This window comes from Quercus suber, unplaced genomic scaffold, assembly GCF_002906115.3.
Source record: "Quercus suber isolate HL8 unplaced genomic scaffold, Cork oak 2.0 scaffold_229, whole genome shotgun sequence".
NCBI classification, from domain to species: Eukaryota; Viridiplantae; Streptophyta; class Magnoliopsida; order Fagales; family Fagaceae; genus Quercus; species Quercus suber.
Window position 1 is genome coordinate 406,640 of NW_027069687.1, and position 19,180 is coordinate 425,819.

The 19,180-nt window shown below is 32.5% G+C and overlaps 1 non-coding gene across 1 annotated transcript; it reads right to left on the bottom strand.

The window, feature by feature from the left end:
- Positions 1-5,721: 5,721 nt before the first annotated feature.
- On the bottom strand, positions 5,722-18,871 carry LOC112005585 (protein SHORT ROOT IN SALT MEDIUM 1). Its single transcript, XR_010631634.1, has 14 exons — positions 18,830-18,871; positions 17,713-17,741; positions 17,568-17,625; positions 17,372-17,473; positions 17,081-17,222; positions 9,031-9,053; positions 8,819-8,929; positions 7,208-7,986; positions 7,009-7,085; positions 6,810-6,884; positions 6,178-6,715; positions 6,024-6,065; positions 5,866-5,928; positions 5,722-5,754 (listed from the first exon to the last, which is right to left on the bottom strand). It is a non-coding gene; the product is annotated as a protein SHORT ROOT IN SALT MEDIUM 1 (transcript).
- Positions 18,872-19,180: the final 309 nt, after the last annotated feature.

Genomic DNA, 19,180 nt, shown 5'->3' on the forward strand with positions numbered 1-19,180 from the left:
AAGTTTAATTCCATGGGTTTTACACCTTAAAAAATTTCCAAAAAGAGAAAAGAATTAAAAAGGCCCTATGGGTTTTTATTTTGAAAAGCTCAAGAAAGTTCATTGGTGGAAATCCCAAGTTAAAACAAGCTTTATAAAAATTCCATTATTCTTATGTATGCCTTTTTCTTTAGCCGTTTTAATATGGGGCTATGAGTTTACAACCTTATCTAGAGAGTCTAGTTAAGGTGTAGATCCCATTTATATATGTCCAACAAATGGGAATATATATAAGCAAGACCAAACAAACGAAAATGATATAGGCATATCATAAATCATCAAACCAACATCATCAAGACAATAAAGTTCTAATCCTAGGATGACCAAGAAAAAAGGATATTACTTTAAAGAATATGATGCAAGACTTTAGGTCTGTTTGAATAGAACTTATTTTGCTGAAATTGAAAACTAAAAACACTGTAGCAAAATAATTTTTAAATGTATGAATAGTATCGTGAGACCCATTATTAATGAAAATGTTGCTGAAAAGTGTAATTTGTGAGACCCGTGAACAGTGCACGAGTGCACTGCTGACTTAGTCAAAAGGTGCAGCTGAAAAAAAAAAATTTTGAAAACGCGTGAAAACATAAAACGCAGCTACAGACATGGTATACAAACCCACACTTATTAAAAAGTAAACCTCATACATGAAAACCTAAAAAAAGGGAATTTAAGGTAAAGATGTAAGCTTTGAGAACAAAGATTGAAACTTTGTCTAAAATGGTTACACTATGAACCTAAACATGAAAACTAACATGCATAGATGAATATTCACAAAAAGAAAGCAAGCCCAAGACCAAGATTCAAACTTTGACAAAGAAAACAAGGATTTCAATATCAAAGGAACCAACTTTAAGCCAAAATGCAAACTTTTATAGACATAGGAGATAAACAAAGCATGGGACATAACAAACAAAAAAGCTTTAAAATAAAAATGCAAACTTTTTATGTTCAAATGTCATATTCAAGCTGTGAATGTTGGTCCATGCACAGCTTCAAGCTATGCATGTATAAAAATTCAATGTTTATTCCAGCTTTAAATCCAATCTTGATCCATCTCAGGTATTGATTTTGCAAGCTAATATGAAGGCCTTTGGAAATCTGATTTAAATGATCTTGGTGTGCAAGGAAAGATCTTGTAGCGTAAATTCCATAAGTTCCGGCCTCGGGTCATTTGGAGTTCCATGCTAAAAGTTATTATCCTCTAAAGTTGGTTGCCCATATTAATTTCTATGGTTTAGGCTAATCTTTCCGACAATGTAGTTTGGACTTCCTTTTATCGAGCCTTTTGATCCAGGATGTTAAGGACTTATCAATGATCTTTAGGAAGTAGGCATTATAAGCTTTTCAATACTACAAAAAATGAGGGTTATAGCCGTGTTTTTAAAACGCAACTATAGACCCTAAAAACGCGGCTATAACTCCATTTGGGGGTATAGCCGTGTTTATACGTGCAGCTTATATACCGCGACTATGGGTCCTACAAGTTTCAAAGTTAAGAAAAACCAATAAAATTGCTTTTAATTTTATTTTTTGTACTAACTTTGTAGGCTGATTCTTAATTAATTGCTCATGGATCTTGGACCCAAAAAGCACATGCTTTCCTGAATATTCATGAGGTAATAGATGCCCATACAGTTCTTCTATGGAGAGAGGATCAACCCTTGTATTCACTAATGTGACAAATGAATCATAGTCTAATCCAAGATCAGCTAGAAGAAAAGAGACGAGTTCAAAATCGCTCAAAGGCTGAGCAGTGGCAGCGTGTCAACCAGTGTTGTGAACTGGTGAAAATAATCAGCAATTGATGAATTGCCCTTCTTCAAAGTGGCTAGCTGATAGTGGATTTGCATTGTTCTAACCCTGGATTGGGAGGAGAACATGCGTTCTAATTCTTGCCAGACATCTCGAGAGGTGGTAAATTTTACCACATGAGCCAGAATTTTCTCAGAGAGAGGAGATAATAGCACTGAGTATCATTTGATCTTGCAAATGCCAATGCTGAAATTCTGGATTTTGGATAGCTTGAGTGGCACCATCAGCTGCAACGGTGATGATTCTAGGTGGAGCAGGTGTGGTTCCGTCCAGGTAACCATAGAGGTGCTACCCCTTAAGGTAAGGAACGATCTGTGCTTTCCACAGTAGGTAGTTGTCACAGGTCAGTTTGATAGTGATCAGATTATGAATAGTGGTAAGTGTGGTGGGAGAGGGAGAGGCAGAGGTGTTGACAGTGGAGGCTGAGGCTGACGAAGAAGCCATGAAGAGGACGTGAGTCACAAAAGTTCTAATACCAAGTAAACACAATAATATTTTGCAATATTTTTCAGCCTAACCAATTTGGCTCAGGACGTTTCATTTATATAGGATTGTACAGATACAAAGATTCAAAAATATAAAAGAGTTTAAATTACAAACAACTTCATCATATCCTATCTTTAGCTCTTATCCTTAACATGTCTCATCCCGGGGTCGTCGTGGTTAATAATGGTCCAGTTGTGTTTTGTTTGTTTCCAGCTATTACCTCTCATCAGTTTGGTGGTTGTACGGACTATGTATGTCTTGTTTCAGTCTAGTTTGTGTGTTGATGTTGTTCTATGTACTGTAGTCCTGGTGTCCTCGTAATATTTTTGTTCATCTAATATATTCCCCATTTATGCAAAAAAGAAAAAAATTAAAAAAAAAAAAAAAAAAGGACTAAGTATGCGCACTGCAAACTTAAAGGACCAATTATCCCTACAGAGTAAACTTAAGTGACTAATATTATAGTTTCGCTTATTATTATTCTTTAAGTCTTAACAACTTGCTGATGTTTCATGATGATACTAGACTTAACTTGCCACTGCATGCACGTAGGAACAAGTCATAGAATCGGTAGGCACATATAGAGAGTTCCCGTATCTAAGAAAACAACTCGGCCCAATTGGAAAACCCAGCTGGAGTTGGTTCTACTTGCATGTATAAGGACCAGAACATGTCTTGTTGGGCCAGCTATTGAAAATATAAAACCAAGTCCATTATTACAAGCAAACCCAAGCAAGGATGAGCGGCCCAATAGATTGAGTTCTGAGCAGTAGAGCCCGATTCTAGACTTTTCTTGGAGGCAGTGGACTTCTTTTCTTCCTTTGCACGCTTTTTTTTTTCACCGCCTCGCAGCAATTCCTAGGGCTTGTAACCCGTGGTTAGTAGGGTTTTTTTCTTTAATTTATAATTGGATAAGTATTATATGTAGACAAGTTTTAAAAGTATTTTTAAAAAAAATATATTATTTATTATTATATAAAGATTTAATGTGTTGCCCACTTTTGATTTGAGGCTGATTTTTTTTTTTAATAAAAAAGTCGTAACTTTTTTTAAGAAGAAAATAAAAAATAGTATATCTTGAACCAAAGAAAACTCAATCATATTATGATTTTTCTCTATCCAAGTTATATAGTCAAAAACATCATTAGCATGTTTTGCCAAGTTACGATTGTCTTCCCACTTGATGTGGTTCACTTGCATGCTTCTGAAGCCTTATAGCTTCTGCCGAATCCCCTCAATGATATTACAAATTGTAGTAAGTGGTTCACTTTCTTCCCGTGAACATAGTTTTGAAACTCAGACTGTTCATTGAACCGTAAAAATGAGAGGTTCTAGGTTTTTAAGGTTGAACCGAGATTGAACCGGGATCGAACCGTGATGACGTCATAATTAATTTAATAATTATTTTAAATATATAAAAATTAAAAAAAATTAACTAAAATGGTCAAATTAAAATAAAAATCCAAATTTCAAATATATTTTTCATATCATAATTTTTACAAAATAAATAATAATAAAAATCAAATCTTAAGCAAATATAAATATAGTATTTATTTATTTATATGTTATTTAGTAAAACCTTGATAATAATAATAATATTATAATAATTATTATAATATAAGAACTTGTAGGCTTGTGGCAAATTAGCAATACACGTATATTATGTCACGTCACATCACGATGGGCTCAAGATTGCCCAAAGCTGAAAGAGAAGTCATGACTGAAACATTTAACTCATTTTTTATTCAAAAATTCAAAGTCTTCAACATTTTCCACTGCAAGTGTTAGTCAGTAGTCACGTGGAAGTTTAGGAAACTTCAAAAAGAGATTCAAAACAAAGAAAGAGAAACCACATATAATAAAAGTTACATAGCACTGTTCAGCAAAAATAAAAACTCGGAGAGGAGACTAGTTATTGCAAAGTAGTGGAGACAGACGGACAGAAAAAGAAGAAGAAAAAGAAGAAAGAAGAAGAAGCTACTGCTTCATGACGCCGCCCCTGCTTCGTTGTCTTTTTGTTCCTCTTCTCCTTCTTCTCTATTTTTTTTTTCTTTAAAAATTATTTGGTTCTAGATCTAATAAAAATAAAATCGTGTAAACCGTAAAAATCGGCTACGGTTCAGAGAACCGTACGGTCTGGCCGCAGTTCAAATGATTTTGTGCTTTTTTCACATTAAGAGGTTATTTGAGTTAAAAAAACCGCAATAGGTTGAGGTTTACGGTTAACCGGGTCGGACCGTACGGTACAATTCGGATTTGAAAACCTTGCCCGTAAAGACTCAATGATTATCTTTGAGTCACTTTTGAAGACTACTTCTCTTACCCCACATTCCAAGCAAAGAGGACTCCCTCTAATGCTTTGGCTTCGGATTCCTGAGGTCTCAAAGGAATAGGAGGCCTTTAAATTCGTGGCTAAATTAGATTATAAATGTTTGTTTATTTTTTCATAAAAGATAAGAACAGTAAACTTATTGGTGAACACACTAATTGATTTATAATGCAATTCTTTTAAAATAAAATGATTAGTAACACATTTAATTTAAGAACAAAAGTAGTGGAAAAATTACACATTTTATAAACATAATTTTTTAAATATTTATTGTTCAACAATTTGTACACCTATAGATCCATGAGGCAAAATTGACATTGAATGAATTAGTACTATGTCATAATTTTTCAATCTGAGTAGAGATGTAAAATTATATGTTCAAAATTATCAAATAAAAATATTTATGAAAGACGCAAATTTTTTTTGGAAAAGGATTTATTCTCACAATCAGGAAAGCTAACAATGTAGACTATGCATGGTAGTTTTATCATTATATTTGCTCCTTTTTCTTACTCTAGCTAATTTCAAGGCCAAAGTTTATTAGCAAAGAAATCTATAAACTTGTTGATAGGAGAACACGTTTTCCTAAGGGCCGAAGCAACTTGTTGCTACTTGCAAGGGTGTGGCTTGAATTGAGGATATAAATCACCAAATCCATTATAGCTTTTTCCTCCTTATATTAAGGCATGAGATTAAGAATCACATTTCTTTGGAGGTAAAAGTTAGAAGTTAGAACACATCCCTAACTTTTTTATAGTTGTAAATTGAAATTCTCACTTGGACTAAAAAATAAAAAGCAGTACTAACAAATGTTTCATTTTTATTTTTGACAGGCATTAAAAGAAATCAAACAGAGGACAACAATCCAATTCCAAACCAAAACCCTGTAAGCATCTGTCCCCTTTCAAGGGCCATAATAAGGCAATGTCATACTAAAATTCATTTTCAAGAAAACATGAAGACCCTTCCAATCTCAAATAACAGACATTCGCACCAGCTTATTGTAAAGAATGTGGTCATCCCCTACTGGTGTTGCTCTCTAACAATGCACTTTACACAAGTTCCTGATGCATGAGATACATTAGCTACCAGACAATCAACACAAAAATATCAACCAAGGAATTAAAAATAGAAAATATGGACAAAACCCAAAAAGTATCAAATATGGAACAGTAATTGAATAACAAGTTTTTCACCTTCACATCCCTGTGTGAGAGGAACTTCCCCAAGTTGTGGATGATCAACCTCATATCTTCAACCTGAAAGACAACTGTTGCTCCCTACCACACTAATCATCATGATATCACGCATAAGAGAGAGAGAGAGAGAGAGAGAGTACAAATAAAATATTTACCCCAATGCAGCCAGCTTGATTTCAGTCAAAAAACCTAAAAGCCTGTTTCAAATTTGAAAACTAACATTAATATGATGACAAGTGTATGCAACAAACATGCTATAATAGAAATTGGGAAATAATGGAGGGGGACAAAGAGTTCCCAAAAACATACCTGCAATAATTCTTTATTGACAGCAACCTCCATCACAGCAGAAGTTTCTTTCTCACCAGTATCAGCCTTTTGAGTCTGTCTTTTCATTCCCATCAGACTTGAGCTCTTTCTCAGAAGCTTTCAGTTTCTCTTTCTACTTAGAAGAGTCCTCTCCTTCATCTTTTTCAATTACTACCACCTTTTCAGGTGCAGCATTTACATCAGTTTTCTACTCTTCTTTTTTCACATTAGGTAAATCGTGTTGCATACCTGACTCCTCCATTTCTTCGTCCTCTTCAGGATCTTCATCATCTGTTTCATCTTCCATCTTCACCTCAACAACATAATCAACAGATTTATCCTCCTCTTTGACCTTGGTTTTGTCATCATTTGGTTGAGCTGTGTTCAATGTTTCAGACTTACTATCCTGCTCTTTCACAAGGAGCTCACTGGTCTTTGCTCGCTTCACTGGTGATTTTTTATCCCTTTCCTTTGCTTGAATTTCATCCCGTTTCCTCTTACGTTGATTTCTTCTTGTCACAAATTTTACACGTAGTTTCTGCACGCACACACCCAAAAAAATAAGCATGTAAATGAGGATGCCTCAGTAAAGGAAGCCAGTAACATGCATATTGACATGGTCCATAACAAACCTGTAGAAATGTTAAGATACGACTACCCATCTGATATTGAAGCATTTCATACAACAATTCAGCAAATAATGACAACTGCAAGAAACATGAAACACAGTGAGGAAGAAACAAGAAGTTATAATCTTGCTAGTTATAAAAGGTCAGACAGAGAGAGAGAGAGACAGCATATAAGAGAAATGGATGAAGCAGGAGAACAAACCTCAAATGTTAATTCTTGCATGTCCTTGTCAGTATAATCCAGGAGTGAATCCAGTGAAAGTGATAATGAACAAAGCTGTAATGGAAGATTCATAGTTAGACAAGGAGTACAAACAAGCAACATTAGATGGGGTGAACATGCAGAATATATTTGATTAACATGTAGTATATAATGCTGTGTAGGATGGCAAAAACCTAATTTGGATTCTTGCTCCATTTGGTTTGTAAAATTAATCCAGGGTGTCGAGGAGGTTCTTCAGGCTTTCTCTTTTCTTTCAAATCTTTATTTGATTTGCTTCTAGAGTCATCTTTTCCATCATTTCTTTTCTCACTTTCTCATCTTTAGATATATCCCCATTTTTTAATTTTCCATTCTTGCCATCATTCTGAGGAACTTTCTTCTTGTCAACATCAGTCTCCACGCCACTTTTCACTCCAGTTTTTCTTTCATCCTTCTTATCATCCTTGTCAGCATCAGCCTTTATCTCCGTTTTGCTTGAATCACCGTCACCTTGCTTCTTAGTAGCAACTGTTTTGGAGTCAATATTGGGAACTGTTTTCTATTCGGATCTTTTGACCTCAGTGACCAGATTTTCAGCATCTGCTACTTGCATCTCCGTGTTTTTGGTTTCATGCACTGCCTGAACAGTCTTTATTTCATTCCCATCAGCATCTTTCTTAGTTCCAGGAACCCCATCACTGGATTCCAAACCAGAGACCATTTTTTTAGCTATCCTCTTAATTATTTTTTTCTTCACAGTTGTTTTTACACTGGTACCTTCCCACAACTGCAGCACTGCTTGGATCTGAATTATCCTTTGGTTTATCTTCAGTACCTTCATTCTGAGCAGTTTTTCCTGCTGGAACCTTTTTTTACCATCTTTTTTCTTACAAATGTATTAGTGGGAGCAACCAATTTAACCTGCTGATCAGGTATCTCTGAATTTACGTTCTTCTGTCAACTATCCTTCTCATCCAATCACCCTTTTCATTCCATTTCCATTTTTCTCCTTTTTGATAGAATCTTCTGCTTGTCCAGAGGATGTGGACTCTTTCTTTTTTTCTGATTTGTCTAGTCTTTTGACATCTTTTGAGGAATCCTTTTCCTTATCTAAATTACAACACCCCCAAAAAAAAGAAATCAATTTAATAACTGATGAAAAACATAAGAAGAAAAGAGATATCAAATAAAATGAGACCATGCACAACAAGTTACCTTTCAGCCCATCTTTCTTCTCTCTAGACCTCCGAAAAGAATACAGGATTATATTAGTAAGACGAAAGCAGCAAAATGAAAAGACCTAGGCAAGAATAGACATGATTGCCAAACGTTGAGCACTAATGTTGCTCTAAATAGAGCCAGAATGTTAAATAATAGATAACCCCATGTAATTGGTATTAAGACTTTAATGGGGTGAATTCAGCAACGTTGTGTCCGGAATCTAAAGATATTTTGACCAACCCACTTTTCAGTTACATGCCCATATCATGAGAACCAGATATCAAGTTCTTTCCAGGTTGATTGCTACAAATACAGCTCCATGCTCAAATTTCCTTTCAGAATTGAGTTGATTGGAATTGACGACAACCATCACACTCAAAGTGCACGAGTAACAATGTTTTCAACAACTGAATTTGATCTTCACTCAATCTCAGGACAGATATCTATCCATGTATCTACATATGCGCATAACTACCTGTACATATTTTGTGTTTGTCTCTGCCAGTGTGTGAATTAGATGTCTTTTGGCAACAAACTTGAGCATGAGTAAAACTGATCAAAAAAAGTTTCAGACAATATAATTACAGACCTCTTTTTTCAAAGAAAGTTGGCGCTCTCTCTCTGCAACAGCCTTCTTGTGAGCAAGCCATTGCCCATTGGTCTCTCCATGCATCCAAAGAAGGGAGACATTCAGACAAATCTGGAACAAACAGTACAGTGACCTTATGGCTCAAAAGTCCATCCTTGCCAAGACTGTCATAGTGTATCTGCAAACGCCAAGTAGAATTAAAAACAACATACAGGCACGTAACCAAAAACAAAATCTATAAATACAACCCAGAAGCGTCAAAAGAGTTCAAAAACACAATATATTGCACTTTCTCATCTGCATCATAACCAAAGAAAAACGTTTTTGGCTTTTTTGGTCAAAAAAGACGATACCTAAAAAGTTATAAACAAGGAGTTTGAACCTGTACGGTAAAATATTACATATTGAAGTAGCCAAGACTCCAAAAAAAATAGGGATAAGACTACCAACCAATCACCACTTCTAGACCCTGTTAAAGTGGAAGCTTTGGGTTCAAATTACTTTATGAAAATAGCCAAGAATTTAGATGTAAATGTAATGTTTGGGGAAATATCTCTGTTGTTAGTGAAAATATACTTAGGCTAATTTAATGATTTAGTGTACGTTTTGACAATTAAACCATCTTCTACTAATTCATAAAGCAAAGATCTCAATAAGAAAACAGCTCAAACATAAAGCAGAGCCTTGAAGAAATTCCATTCCAATGTCAGCCACCTCAGATAACCGAAAAGGCCTATTGAAAAAAGCTATAAAAGCCACAACGAGTATGGTCACTGTTGTAACAAAAATTCAAACTAACTGAAGTGGTCCTAATAAATGTAACAATCATTGAAAGAAAACTCTACCTCAAGAAAACGATTCCAATGATGACAGTTCTGCAAATCAAGTTGAGTGACATCTTTTGCATATCTAAAAAAAAAACTTCAGAAGGCCATTTGAAGAACATCATTTCTAGACATCCTCTACAACAAACATCAGACAGCGCAAACCTATGGACCGTATGAATTGAAGAGGTATCATCAACAGATGGGTCAACACCATCAGCGGATTCCATTGACCACCAATTGCCATGAAAGACTGGTCCTTTTTAAGCAAGGCCAACCAGAGGATATTGCAAATGTGGGGCTTTGGGTATGAAAGGAAGAATCTTTCTGGTGTTTTTGCTTTTTGGACTTTGTTTTGGGAGTCAAATGGCTGTTATTGTCTGAGCCGCTGTGGGGAGGAGGACGAGTTATCCGCCGGAGATCTCCGTTTGAGAGAGAGAGAAATAAAGAAAGAGAGAGCTCTGGTAGTGTCTTTAGTTTGGAGACTTTGGACGAAGTGGTAGTAGAGAAAAGAGGAAAGGAGGGAAAATAAAATAAAGAGATAAAAGGGAAAAATAAAATAAAGAATAAGAAATTAAAAAGAAAGGTTGTTATTATATAAATTTTAAATGATAAGTTGTCATTGGTGAGTAAAAAAAATAATTTTAATGATGATTGATGGGTTCAAATTAGAATCAGTAATAACTTATCACATAAGATTTACTATAAATATGTTGTAAAAAATATTGTGAATATAGTATTTTTAGTTAATTTTTTTTATAATGATTTGTAATTAAAATTTGATAACCTACAAGTCACTATACTGTTACCACAAGAGATTCATGAGATTTGTTAAAAAAATATCATTAGAAAAAATTTAAAAATATTATCATTGGGAGATTTTAAAAATATGGCTATTGTGAATTTGAAAAAATATAGTTATTAGCAATAAATGAAGGAAGATTGAAAAAACAAACAAAGAAATATTAAAATAATAATAATAATATTTGAATGAGATAGATAAAAGATAAAGAATCCGTTAGAAAATGTATATGAAAAAGTAGGTAGTTGAAAGATAAAAAGAAATGTTTACTTTCCAAAGTATACAAAAATTTGGAGAAACTGCTTGAGACACTCTTAGGGTTTAAGATATGGTTTAGCAATTTAGGGTATGTGAATAGGAATTGTAATAGATAAGAATGTGATGTGTCACCCTTTAAGGTCACCTTAATATTCTTGTGCATTGAATTAGAACCTAGAATATATAGCTATGAATAAAGCTTGACATGCTCATTAATTAAAAGAAATTAACTTGACCTCTTATTAAACCATAATCTCCTGATAAATAAAAGGACTAAATATGACAAAATAAATAGACCTAGATAAAAACGGGACATATAGTTTAAGAAAATTAGTTAAATTCTTTAATCAATTTGATGCTCAAATCTTAATGGCATGCTATAGTAAGGAAACCCAAATAGTATATTTAGTACTAATTTTTCATAGAAATCATATTGAAATTTTAGAACGTATTACATAGAAAATTACATATTTTTTCAACAATAATGCAACATGAGTTATTTCAATTAGTGATATCTCATTCAAATCAAGTTTGATTTTCACCCATGACCAATCAAATTACACAATTTTTCATAGTTTTGAATATAACATCTAAATTAATCTAATCACAAGGTTGATTTCAATTTAAGCTCAATCAAATTTAGTCAATCACATAAAAATCAGCAAAAAAAATGAGTTTTAACCATTAAAACCATGAAATCCTTTAACTCAATGCTAAACCTTCTATCGAAATTTAGAGCCTAACAAAATATGGTATCAACATCTCTATATATTTTTGTTATTATAAAATATAGCAATTTCGAATTATAATGAACAGAGATTATTAACTTTTATAAAATGAAAATTATTATAATGAGGCAATTTTTTTTTATAGGAGTTACGAAGTTATTTTTAATCCTAAAAGGTGGCCACCTAGTAGACATCCATAACCAAAAAAAAAAAAAAATAGTATTAAACTTTTTTTAAACACTACGAATACCATTTAAAAAGTCCACATATTCCTAAAGTTTCAACTGTTTAATACCAATCCACATCAATTTTATTTGTGTTTGGGCACATATATTATTGTTTAGAAGCCAAGCCCAAAAGTTTGTTTGTTTATTTTTTATTTTATAAGTCGGAACTTCATAAAAAAAAAAATTTTTTTAAAAAAATCAGATGCCTAAATAATCCACACAAAAAAAATTTTAATAGCATATTTTTTTGGGGAAAGATGTGTCGGCCTGTGGATCCAGATTGGCCCTTGTGGTGGAATGGATTTAAAAAGGAGCTTAATTTTTGGGCTTGGCTTTACTTTGATTTTAAAAAGGCCGTGGGCTTGAGTGTGTGATTTTTTTTTTTTTATTATGAGTGTGTGATTTTTTGGATTGGGTCAGGGTGCAGATAAATTTTAGTGTGGGCTAGAGCTTAGAGGCATTCGAATTGGACCTAAAGGAGAGAATTGGCTTGGGATTTTCAATGGTGGAGTGGGCTTATGTGATTTTTAGTTTATTAAATCCAAAAAGGGGAAAAATGAATATCAACTTATGTGACAGGGCTACAAAATAAAGCTAACTAGGCCCACTCTATCACCTAATTTAATAGTTCACAAAAAGAGTCTCATAAACAAATAGTTGTTAGTATTTTTCATTAGTTTGTCCAGCACATTTTACTCAAAAAAATTTAGTTTGTCAAGCCAATTTAGAACTTTAGAATGGACCCATCAAAATAAAGCCCACTTAAATATGGCCCACCAGAGTAAAATAGCATTTTTGTTTATTGGAAAAAAAAATGTAAATGTAGATAATGGTATCGATCATCTTTTGTTAGAGTTTTATTACAAAAGAATTGATGTACTTATTTTCTTTGGGAGTATCATTAAGATATTGTTAGTACTTATGCCAAAACGTTTATTACTTATATATTTACTACTTTATTTTTAAGAATATAATTTCTTATGAGAATGCTACACATGTGGAGCAAATATTCATGAAAAAGATGAATTCATAGAAATTAATGTCACTCTTTCTCAAAATCTTACATTATTTCTTTATGTTCGTGTGTTCGGTTCAGAACAAAAAGGCAGAAAGAAAGCTTTGATTTGTAAGTGTGGTTCTACATCTCCAAAATGTTTAAAACAATGCCTGCAGGTCTTGTCTGAAGTTGTGCTTGTGAATTTCTCCATGGTCTTGTAGTTGTATAGGCAATCAATTGATTCTCCATCATTAAGTTTCCAGTCTAGATAATTTTTGTGGAGATGAAGGGCGAAGGGAATAAAAATGGAGTGAAGATTGGCACTAAAATTTGTAAATTATGAAACCGTACGTGAAAATGGCTATTGAAAAGTTCATCCTTTCCAACCTACAAAATTTAAGGTAAACACATTAGGAGAGGCCACCATAAAATTAATCAGGAAAATAAGATGATTTTTTTTCCTCTTTTTGGGTAAGTAATAAGAAGATGAAATTAATTAAAACTTGTTTTGACGTATTATAATTATATTTCATAGAAACTGTTTTTGTAGTATCCTATATTTGTGGTTGGAACACCATTTCTTTTACTTTACTTTCCCACTATATATCTTAAAAAAAAAGAAAAAGAAAAAGCTAAAGAGCTATTGTGTCATATCTCGAGCTTGGTCCTCAAAAAATAAAGCTAAATATTCTTAGCTATGTCTAGTATTTTTTATTTTTTTTTTGGTTGATAGTTTGATAGTAGGTTAGTAACCATGGAGAAGGGGAGATTATTTTTGGACCTTGAACTTTTATTGGAAACACTAGAAGCTGTCATCATATGTAGAGCTTAAATCCTAACATAAAAATTAATCCCAACAAAAAGAAAAAAAAAATCTAATTTGTTATTTATTTATTACTTTTTTTTTTTTAATAATCAAGAAGCCTTTATAGAAAAGACTAAATTTGGCTACAAGCACGGTTGCATGATTACAACTCTCACTAAAAAAAAGACATGGTTACATATTTTAAAAATCTAACCGTTGAATTGTATATCTTTTATGTTCTTTACATGCATATCAAATTTCATGCTTATTTATTATTTGATTCATAAACTTTTTTTGTGTGTATAATTTTAGACTACAAAAATTCAAAATTTTAACATTTGATTGATAACATAACTATTTTACGACCTTCTTCTTCTCTCTTCTCTATTCTTTTCCTTTTTATTTTATTTTATATTTTGAGCAAGAATCCTTTAAGAAAAAGCTAGCAATTACAACAAAAACACATAGCTAAATGAATAAATAAATTTAAAGGAAATTGGACAAAATGTTTGAATTGAATAAATTTAAAATTTAAAGTACCAAATTGAAGGAAAGTGAAGTTAGATAAATGAAATGAATTTCATTCAAATTTAAAAGGTGTAATTATCATTTAAACTTTTATTTTTGGATAATGTGATATTAACCAAAATGAAGGGGAAATTATTTTGAATTTTGAACATTAATTGGAAACACCTAGAGCTGCTGTCACTATGTGAGGAAGTAGAGCTTAAACACCCCCCTCCCAAAAAAAAAAAAAACTCAAAATTTTTATTTATTTTATTATTTTACATTTTTTTAAAGAAGCCTTTATAGAAAAAGCCAGCAATTACAACAAAAACACAAAATTAGGTTATAAGGCCAAAGTCCAAACCCAAAAAAACACAATCGGACCATATAACCTGGGCCTAAAACTTAATATGCTGTTGTTTGGGGAGTATTTGAAGTAGGTCAGTTTCTCACTCAGATTTCTCGTTCCTTCCTGTACTTGTAACCCTCAAGAATACTCTTCAGCTTCCCTCTTTCGAAGTCTCAAAAAATCATTCTCTCTCTCTCTCTTAGGGTTTCATTTCTCTCTCACAGTCTCTCTCTCACTCTAGGTAAGTCATGTTGCTAGTTATACAAGGTCAGACAAGTCATTTGGGCCCACTTTGTTTAGCCCAAAGGTGTCAAAGCTAACCACATGGGTCAACCTATTAGGCTTGGGCCTCTTAAGCAAACCCAACTTGCCAAAACACATCAGATACAACATAGTGGTTCTAAACACTTGGAAATACTTGGGTTTTCACAATCTTGTGAGTTGGATTTCTATTGACTAACAACAATATTGAGAGGCTTTTTTCACAATCTTCAGCTCTTCCACCAAAAAGGCTCAAATGATCTTACCAAATAATTAGAATCACTTTAGGATGGTTTCCAAGCACATGCATAGAAAAAAAAAAAAGGAGAAAAAACAGTTAATGCTAGGATCTAACAAGAACAAATCTTTCCCTCACAACACCTCCAAAGAGTACTCCTATAATATCCTTTTTTTTTTTTTTTGCAAGGACAACCTTGTATGAATCCACTACAATAAAAAAAAATGTTTATTACAATGAAAAAAACCATTGCAATGATATTGGGGACATTGCAATAGTTGATGCAAGGTGTTGCAATAAAATTTAAAGTAATAGGTTTGTGGAGTAAAAAATTTCGTTGCAATAAATTTTAGATATTTTAATGATAACTTTAATGCAACGTATAGTTTTTGTTGCAATACAATTTATCGTTTCGAATCTCTTGTTGCAATAGGCTATTACTTCACAAATTCTATAGTAATAGATTGTAAATAATTGACAAACTAATTTAGGTCAAGTTATTACAACGATATCTTTGTTATAATAGTTAATTGTTTCATGTTTATCATTACAATAAATTGTAAAATATTTGATACTTGGTTGTTGCAAAGATGTCTTCATTGCAATAAGCTATCATTTTGAAATTTTCATTGTAATAGATTGCATGAATAATCTGAATCAAGTTATTGCAATGATTTCTTTACTTTAAGTTATTGCAACAAATTTTCCCAATGCAATTTTGTATTAAAGCCTCTATTGTAACAGAAAATTAAAAGTTATTACAACTACTTATTATTGATGTAATAATTTACCAGCTTTAAGTTATTATTGCAATGACTTTTAACTTGTAGATGTAATTATACTAATTTTATTGTATTAATAGTTGATGTAATAGACTTATTTTGGTATAGTGATCCTAATCACTCCTCATCTTTATAAAAATTTCATCAGAGGTATTATCTGTATCATCATTCCCAAACAACTTGTCCCAATAATTCATAAATTTTGAAAACACATTTTTCTTCACTTCCATCGCTTGTGTCTACACACACACACGCACACACACAAAAGAAAGAAAAAGAAAAAGATCAGCAGATCTGATATCTTAGGTGCTTCAGCCAAAAGATTAGCAGATGGCTCTTTCAACTCAATTGCCTTCTCTTCTTCTGCAAAATCATGCTAAAAAATGCTCTACTCAACAATGTATAAAAATAATAAAAATAAAAAATAAAAACCATCTTATCTTTTACTTCTTTCAAAAAGTAAGTAATACAACAACCATCCATTTGGTTTTGAGAAGAAGTGAAGAAACATAGGATATTAGAAATCACAAAACTAGTTTAAGTTCAAATGCTTGTTCTGAGATGCAATATTTGTTTTTTTTTTTAGGCCAGTAACTGGACAAAATTTTTAGAAAAACAAGAGATTGTTTTTCTACTTTTCTTTCTTGTACATATTTTTATGGTACTTCATTCATCTTGCATTAAGTAATCTTTTTCAATAAAATTTTTCTTACTCATAAAAAAAAAAAGTAATAGATTGTTTAACAAAAACCATTAAAATCACAAATTGCCACTTGCACCAAAACAATTAAAAGTACAATAGCATGTTCTGGATAAGCATAAGATAAACTTTGCAAAAAGTATTGAAGTAACAGCATAAGAGAACACCAAGTTAGTTACAAGGGCTGCAAGATACACAAGCAGCAATATATTTAGAACTTGAGAAGGATGCAAAATAAAACATCAAGATCTACATATGTAAAGCATCATGATGTGGGGAATCTTGTCACAAAGATTTCGCCTCCTTCGGCAAAGAGGAACCATGGCAGTCCCTAGAGACTCTTGCTAGAGTTTGATCATGCTTGCTTCAAGTCCATGTTTGCGCTCTCGTTCTCTCTCGTTTTCAAACAATATAACTACAAACCTTTCCAAGTCTGTCATACACTCATAGTGTATTTGCAAGTAGAATTAAAAATTAACTTTTTGGATCTAGTAAATACAAGCACTTAACCAAAAACAAAATCTCAAAATACAACCCAAAAACATCAAAAAGAGTTCAAAAACATGATATATTGCTCTTCCTCCAAAAAGGCTCAAATGATCCTACCAAACCATTAGAATCACTTTAGTATGCTTTCCAAGCACATGCACAGAAAATAAAAAATAAAAAATAAAAATAAAAATAATTCTAGGATCTAACAAGAACAAACCTTTCCCTCACAACACCTCCAAAATGTACTCCTATATTATCCTTTTTTTTTTTTTTTTTTTTTTATTGGCAAGACCATGCTTGAATGAATCCCATTCACTCCTCATCTTGATAAAATTTTCATCAGAAGTATCATCTGTATCATCATCCCCAAACAACTTGTCTCCATATTTTAGAAATTTTGAAAACACCTTTTCCTTTACTTCCATGGCTTGTGTCTACACCCAAAAAAAAAAAAAAAGTTATAAATTTAAACATTTTTTTTAGGGTAAGTAAGAATTCATTAAAAATAATTGACCAAAAAGCGTAAATTGGTTTGATCAAATTTGAATGAATCTATTTCTAAGACATTGGTCGGTCCCATTACTTGGAACCTCTCTGTTGTGAGGAGGTCTTCCAAGTGGAAATGCTTAAGAGCCACCTTAGAGTGATACTTAGGGCTGTACCTTCCTAATATGCAAACATATCCCTTCCGTATGAAAAAAATAACAGTGAAATCATAATTTTAAACTATAATAATAATAATAATAACAATACCTTCTATCATAACTCATAATACTTACACAATCATTCTTAGTATCAACCATAGTACAACTATCAAATCCTTCTTGCATATTCTTCCTAAATGATAATACATTATATATTAATGTTAAAATTAAAATTATAATTATAAAATGAACCAAATATAAAATGGTCTCATAACCTTACCTTTTCTCAATAAGCAACTTTTTAAATACCTACATATAAATGAGAAATGTATCAAAAAGAGGATGATGAAGTTATGTAAGCTTAATTTGCTACAACTTTGCAAATTCGCCTATTCAAGAACTATTTTACTGGATCCTCATGTGAAGTCCAATTGAAGTGAAAGTCATGTCATTTCAATAGTTTAAGTATGTGTCTTTTGTAAAGAGATATATAGAGACATAGGGCGAAATGACAATACAAATATAGTAATACAATGACCAAAGCTACATGTAATTCAATGGAAGCTAAAGTTAACTCATAGGGACGTGTCATTAAGTGAAAGTCGTGAATTTTGTTTTTACTTGCTATTTGTAAATGATTACAGCAGATTCACTTGGCTATTTTTGTTAAAACCTAAATCTGAAAGTTCTACCTAATTTTATTCACTTTAAATCTCTCATTGAAACCCAATTTTCAACTAAAGGTTCTTAGGTCAGATGGTGGTGGGGAGCATATCTCCAATTTTTTTACGCAATTTTTTTCTTCCCATGGCATTTCTCATCAATTTAGTTTTCGTTATACACCATAGCAAAATGGTGTAGTGGGACAAAAAAACACAGACGCATCATAGAGTCTACACTGAGCATGTTGTCACAAGCCAATTTATCTCTCACTCATTGGTCCTATGCAGTAAGAACCGCAATTTTTCTAATTAACAGACTACCCTCCTCAGTGTTTAATTCTCACTCCGCTTCAGAAGCCCTTTTTCCTTCCAAACCTAATCTTTCCCAGCTTAGAACCTTTGGCTGCAGCTGTTATCCTCTGCTAAGACCTTACAACAAACATAAACTCCAATTTAGAACTACTACTTGGATTTTTTTAGGTTATCCTTCTAATACCAAGGGTTACATTTGCTTTTACCCTTCCACTGGCAAGATTTACTAGACATGTTCTTTTTTATGAACTTTGTTTTCCTAAACTTTATGCTCCATCTATTCCACCTCCCTGCCCTTATTTCTCTCTAATTCTTCTTCTTTCCTAACCCTAAATCCACCACAAATAAAAGTTGACAAATCCCTAATTTGTCCTACATCAAAGCATAATCATTAAAAAAATATATAAATGAAAACAAACATACCCCTGTCTCTTCATCATTGACCATGAATTTCTCAAAATCCATGTCGGGTATGCGTGAGTGATGTTTCAATGATTGAAACCTATGATGTCAACAAGGAAAAAGAAACAAATATATATATACACACACACCAAAAAAAAAAAAAACCAACGAAGCAAATAACAAAGTGTTACTTACAATTTTTGGTCTAGACCATCTCTATGTGGGCCATAGCTTAAAGGGATCTCTAATTCTTCAATAGGTGCTACTAACATTTTACTCCAAATTTGGATAACAACAGACTCTTAACACTTCATCAGCTATTCCTTGCCCTATATCTGCAAAAAAAATAAATTAAAATCTAAATTGTAATTT